The sequence below is a fragment of the Heteronotia binoei genome, chromosome 18 (genome assembly GCF_032191835.1).
Source record: "Heteronotia binoei isolate CCM8104 ecotype False Entrance Well chromosome 18, APGP_CSIRO_Hbin_v1, whole genome shotgun sequence".
NCBI lineage: Eukaryota > Metazoa > Chordata > Lepidosauria > Squamata > Gekkonidae > Heteronotia > Heteronotia binoei.
Window position 1 is genome coordinate 5818353 of NC_083240.1, and position 6854 is coordinate 5825206.

Consider the following 6854-nt stretch of genomic DNA (forward strand, 5'->3'; position numbering starts at 1 on the left):
TCTACGTCAGGGGTGGCCAAGGTTAGCTCTCCAGATGTTTTTGGCCTACAACTCCCATCAGCCCCAGCCAGCATGGCCAATCTGGAGAGCTACCGTTGGCCACCCCTGCTCTAAGTATAATGCTACGAAATGCATTATACTTCTAACAGAGGCTCCACAAAGGGCTCTGACAGGAAGGGGGTGGGTGAAAATGGAGTTTCTCTCCTGCTGAGACAGAAAACGAAACCTGGGGGGGAGATGCCAAGGGCCCCAATGCTGCCCTCTGCCAGATGTGGTTGCATCTAGGTGGGGATGAGGAAGCCCAGGGAAGGGGGTGGCTCGAGCCTTCTGGAGTTCAGTGCTATTTTGAAATCTTGCTGGAGACTTTCTGTCCCGTTTGTCCGTTAGGAATTCTACGTGCAGTCTTCGGAAGCACTGAAAGAGAATCTTGTGAGTTTTGCAGCTTTTTGCAACTTATCGATGCATCAGAAACACTTCCATATCTTTTCTGAGCTTTTGCCTTTGGTGGAGATGTGCGGTTGGAGCCCCCTGTGCTAGAAGAGGATCTGAAGCAGGGAGAATCAAGTCGACCGCCTGTTCACTGGAACTCCTCGGATGGAACTGGGAAACTTTGGGGGAATCGTTATTGCTGTTGAGTCTTCTATCGAACGTATTTGTATGGGTTTTGTTTCAATCCATTCTTCGTTATTTGGTCACTGTAACTTCAGTTGTGCTGTCTTTAGCCTCCAGGTGGGATCTGGAGATTTCCTGGAACGATGACAAACTCCAGGACAGCTGCTTTGGAGGGGGTTCGAAGGCAGTCAATATCCTGTCAAGGCCCCTCCCCTCCCCTTCTCCAAAAGTCAGCCTCCCAGGCTGCAGGCCCAAATCTCCAAGAATGTTTCAGCCCAGAGCGGACTACAAGTATACCATGATCCCACGGAAGCAGAGGAGGGGAGCAGGCTGGAGTTGCCAGCCCCAAGGTGGGGCCTGGAGACCTCCCCACTTTTACAGCTGATTTCCAGATCAGAACAGGCTGGAGTTGCCAGCCCCAAGGTGGGGCCTGGAGACCCCCCACTTTTATAGATCAGCTCCCCTGGAGAAAATGGCTGCTTGGAAGGGTGGCCTCTATGACACTGCGCCATGCGGAGGCCCCTCCTCTCCCAAGCCCCACCCGCCCCAGGCTCCACCCCCAAAGTCTCCAGCTATTTCCCAGCACAGACCTGAAAACTGTACTGGAGATTTTGGGAACGGAGTGTGAGGAGGGCAGGAGGAGAAGGACTTCAGTGGGGTTGAAGGCCCTAGAGTCCAGCTCCCAAAGCAGCCTTTTTCTCTAGGGGAACTGATCTCTGTCACAATCCCAGGTGATCTCCAGCCGCCACCTGGGGGTTGGCAACCCTTGAAGGGATAGGGTGTGGTCCTGAGCGCTGGACTGGGATTGTCCGGAGTCTGCACCAAATTTCCTTTTTAAAGGCTCTAGTCCTCAAGGGCTGCCTGGGGCCACTGGGCGCAATACCCACTTCCCAGGTGGCATTTGCAGCCATGCGGGGCAGTGGCGTCCCAGAGGCGGCAAGCACCTTCCACAGGGCCGGTGGCAAGGCAGGGGCCCAAAGGAAGGCTTGCAGAGGGGGCGAGCAAAGAGCCTCCCAGGCAAGGGGCCACAACAAGCCCCGGCGAGCTAGGAGGCAGCACTCTGCTTGTGCTTAGATGCCCCGTTCTGGATTCCCTCGCATGTGGGCCCAAAGCAAAGATGCGTAGACATGGAACCTCCTTAGGTTCCACCCCCCCCCCTCCATAACAACCCTATTAAAATCCCGCTTGGACGACGGGGCCAACCCTAAACAGACTCTGCTCTTTCTTTGCAGGCCCTTGGCAGCTGGCTATGATCCATTTCTTCCTGGCTCACACGGCTTATCACTTCGGCCGATGGCTACCCAAACACCACCGACCCCGACTGTAAGCACCCAGCACTCAGGCTGTACCCATCCTCGACCCCTCTGCTCCTGAGCAGCAGATGCCTCTCCTGCCATGGTGTGACTCTGTGCCCTTGGAGGCTGCCTCCCAGTCCTTTATGCCAGAGACACTGATCTCTTGGATTCTGTGCGGGCAGCTGGCAAGGGGGGTGATATAGGAGACTCAAAAGGGACGTGTGGTACTTCCAAAGGGGGCTTGGGGAGGCTAGGGGGCACACTAGATTTCTCTCCCCCCCGCCATGATTTTCAGGATGCCTAGAATCATAGAGTTGGAAGGGCCATCTTGTCCAACCCCCTGCACAATGCAGGAACCCCACAAATACCTCCCCCCTACACACACCCCTGTGACCCCTGCTCCATGGCGAGAAGAAGGAGGAGGAGGAGGAGGAGAAGAATCATAGAGTTGGAAGGGACCTCCAGGGTCATCTAAGCCAACCCCCTGCACAATGCTGGAACCCCACAAATACTCCCCCCGCCCCACACATAGCAGCTCCGTGGCGCAGAGTGGTAAAGCAGCAGTACTGCAGTACTGTGGTCTGAACTCTTTGCTCACAAGTACGACCTGAGTTCTATCCCAGCGAAAGCTGGTTCAGGTAGCCAACTCCAGGTTGACTCAGCCTTCCATCCTTCCGAGGTCGGTAAAATGAGTACCCAGCTTGCTGGGGAGGAAGTGTAAAAAGACTGGGGAAGGCAATGGCAAACCACCCCGTAAAAAGTCTGCTGTGAAAATGTTCTGAAAGCAACGTCACCCCAGAGTCAGAAACGAATGGTGCTTGCACAGGGGACCTTTCCTTTTCCCCACACACATACATCCCCAGTGACCCCTGCTCCATGCCCAGAAGATGGCAAAAAACCCTCCAGGATCCCTGGCCAAAGTGGCCTGGAGAGAAATTGCTGCCTGACCCCCAAGTGGTGAATAGCATTTCCCTGGGGGTGTAAGAAAGGGCCTCAAGAACTAAGCACTGATGCAGCCCTCCCTCTCATGATCTGCCCAAGTTCACAGAATCAGCATGGCTCTCAGGTGGCCATCGAACCTCTGTTTAAAAACCTCCCAGGAAGGAGGTAAGTGATGTCTGGGGCAAGTGATGCTCTGTCTTCTTGGTGCTTGGAGGAGGCACAGTGGGAGGGCTTCTAGTGTCCTGGCCCCACTGATGGACCTCCTGATGGCAGTTGGGTTTTTTGGCCACTGCGTGATACAGAGTGTTGGACTGGATGGACCACTGGCCTGATGCAACAAGGCTTCTCTGATGTTCTTATGTGACACAGAGTGTTGGACTGGAGGGGCCATTGGCCTGATGCAACAAGGCTTCTCTGATGTTCTTATGTGACACAGAGTGTTGGAGGGGCCATTGGCCTGATCCAACAAGGCTTCTCTGATGTTGTTATGTGACACAGAGTTTTGGACTGGAGGGGCCATTGGCCTGATCCAAAAAGGCTTCTCTGATGTTCTTATGTGATGCAGAGTGTTGGACTGGATGGGCCACTGGCCCGATCCAATATGGCTTCTCTTATGTTCTTATGCCAGCCATCACCTCCTGAGGAAGCCTGTTCCACTGAGGAACTGCTCTAATTGTCAGGATGTCTCTTGGGGGGGGGGGGGGGCTGTCTGCAAGCTCAGTAGGAATCCATCATGAGAAGACCAGCAGTTCCAAAAGACTGCAGAGCACACTGTGATTCATCTTTCAAGGCCAAATGTGTGTGGGGGTGTGTGTGGGAGGGGGAGGGCTTGGTCCAAGTCACCCTCTTGGATTCTGGCAGGGCAACAGGGAGGCCCCAACCACCTGGATGACTTCCCTTGTGAATTGACTGTGTGTGTCCTCCATAAGAACATAAGAGAAGCCATGTTGGATTGGGCCAATGGCCCATCTAGTCCAACACTCTGTGCCACACAGTGGCCAACCCCCCCCCCCCAAAAAAAAACAGATCCATCAGTGGGGCCAAGACACTAGAAGCCCTACCACTGTTGCTCCCAAGGACCAAGAACACCCCCCCCCCAACAAATAGATCCATCAGTGGGGCCAAGACACTAGAAGCCCTCCCACTGTTGCTCCCAAGCACCAAGAACACAGAGCATCACTGCCCCAGACACAAAGTTCCAACGATAAGCTGTGGCTAACTGATGGACCTCTGTTTCATATGTTCACCCAACTCCCTCTCGAAGCTGGCTATGCTTGAAGCTGCTGCCACCTCCAGGGGCAGTGAATTCCATGCGTTAACCACCCTTTGGGTGAAAAAGGACTTCCTTTTGACCCTCTGCGATCCACTGGGGTTCTGCAGGGGATGAGTCAGCTTGGAACACCAAGCCCAACAGCTCTGGCCAGATGCCCACAGGTACTGAGCACCTGCCCCGATCTGGACGGCCCAGGCTAGCCCAGCCTTGTCAGATCTCTGAAGCTAAGCTGGGCTGGTCGTGGTTAGTACTTGGATGGGAGACTGCCAAAGAAGCCCGGGGTCACTGTGCAGAGGCAGGCAACGGCAAACCACCTTTGTTCGTCTCTTGCCTTGAAAACCCTACCCGGTCGGCATGAGTCGGCTGTGACTTGGTGTCACTTTCCACCACTCAGTGCATGCATCTCCCTCCGCTCCCCAAATCTTAGGACTTCTGGGTGAGTGGGAGCAGAATGTGAGGACCACGAGACCTAGCCAGCTTTCCATACAATCTCTAAAAGGTGCCCCAGAATTCTTTGCAAAGCGCTGGGGTTTCAGTGGCATTGGTGTACCACAACAGAAGATCCACTACAGAAGGGCTTTCCAAGAATGTTGAAAACAACTTCCTGAAAACAACCATGTCATCCTCAATCAGATTTTAGGAATAAACCCCACAATCTAATGATGCTTGCAACCAGCTGGCTGAATCCCCCCCTCCCCAAATGACAACCATGTGATGGTCTTTTTTTTTTCCTTTTCCCCAGCCAGGCTGCAATAGTCATCCTCGGACTCTCTGCTCTTCTCCTCCAAATCTACATCCTACTAAGGTATGAAGCGGCCGTTTTTATTGATCCGCCTGGCTCACAATGTCCCTTTACCTAGTTTGGTGTAGCGGTTAAGTGCGCGGACTCTTATCTGGGAGAACTGGGTTTGATTCCCCACTCCTCCACTTGCAGCTGCTGGAATGGCCTTGGGTCAGCCATAGCTCTCTTATCTGGGAGAACCGGGTTTGATTCCCCACTCCTCCACTTGCAGCTGCTGGACTGGCCTTGGGTCAGTCATAGCTCTCTTATCTGGGAGAACCGTGTTTGATTCTCTACTCCTCCACTTGCAACTGCTGGAATGGCCTTGGGTCATCCATAGCTTTCACAGGAGTTGTCCTTGAAAGGGCAGCTGCTGCAAGAGCTCTCTCAGCCCCACCCACCTCACAGGGTGTCTATGGCGGGGAAGGTAAAGGAGATTGGAAGCTGCTCTGAGACTGAGATTCAGAGTAGAGGGCGGGATATAAATCCCATATCTTCTTCTTTACATGCCCGCATACCTTCTTGAACAGGGGGGGAGCGGAGCAGAATTTCCTGAGATGTTCTTGAGAAGGGAGAACTCACAGCGTGGCCCATTGGGATTTGGGGACCAGTTTTGAATTTTGTTTACAAATCAAAAAATCTCTGTTGGCCAGAGGCTAGCGGCTCTTCTCCTGAAGGTCTGAGAGTTCAAACTCCAAGTGCGAAGGACTGAGGATACCATCGAAGGCTGCGGTGGGATATAGTTTGGGTCGCACTGACAGCTTCAGGAGGCTGATCACACCTTTCAGTCCTCTCTCAGAGATTAGCCAGATTCTGTGCCACATTACAGCAAAAGGCAAGACATGGTTGAATCCTGCAGTGCATTCCGTAGCGGCCCTGCGCAAGCACAGAGATGGGTAGCGACTGCAGAACCCACCACCCTCGGGTGTTCTAACTGTCTGCAAAACGAGAAGCGAGATTCCAGCTGTTAAGGAAGTGAAGACAAGAGTGAAATTCGGAAATTTTCGGGGGGGGGGGTTCAACACTGAAGAGGAAGGTTGTCACCTCCCTGTGGCTGATACAGGCAGGCTCCAAGACGCAAAATCATGTCCAAATGCTCAAAGGTGCATGCTTCATGCAAAATCCAGCTTTCCTTGACAAAGCATTGTGGGTAACTGTGGAGACAAACTTTGACAAGTCACCAATTGACAGAAAAAATGTCTTCAAGTGGCAAAGACCCTTTTCTGTAGCAGTTGGCAACTCTCAGTTCGGTGCAGTGGTTAAGTGCACAGACTCTTATCTGGGAGAACCGGGTTTGATTCCCCACTCCTCCACTTGCACCTGCTGGCATGGCCTTGGGGCAGCCATAGTGAAGTGTGCAGACTCTTATCTGGGAGAACCGGATTTGATTCCCCACTCCTCCACTTGCAGCTGCTGGAATGGCCTTGGGGCAGCCATAGTGGTGAAGTGTGCAGACTCTTATCTGGGAGAACCGGATTTGATTCCCCACTCCTCCACTTGCACCTGCTGGAATGGCCTTGGGGCAGCCATAGTGGTGAAGTGTGCAGACTCTTATCTGGGAGAACCGGATTTGATTCCCCACTCCTCCACTTGCAGCTGCTGGAATGGCCTTGGGTCAGCCATAGTGGTTAAGTGAGCAGACTCTTATCTGGGAGAACCGGGTTTGATTCCCCGCTCCTCCACTTGCAGCTGCTGGAATGGCCTTGGGGCAGCCATAGTGGTGAAGTGTGCAGACTCTTATCTGGAAGAACCGGGTTTGATTCCCCACTCCTCCACTTGCACCTGCTGGAATGGCCTTGGGGCAGCCATAGTGAAGTGTGCGGACTCTTATCTGGGAGAACTGGATTTGATTCCCCGCTCCTCCACTTGCACCTGCTGAGATGGCCTTGGGTCAGCCATAGCTTTCATAGAAGCTGTCCTTGAAAGGGCAGCTGCGATAAAAGCACTCTCA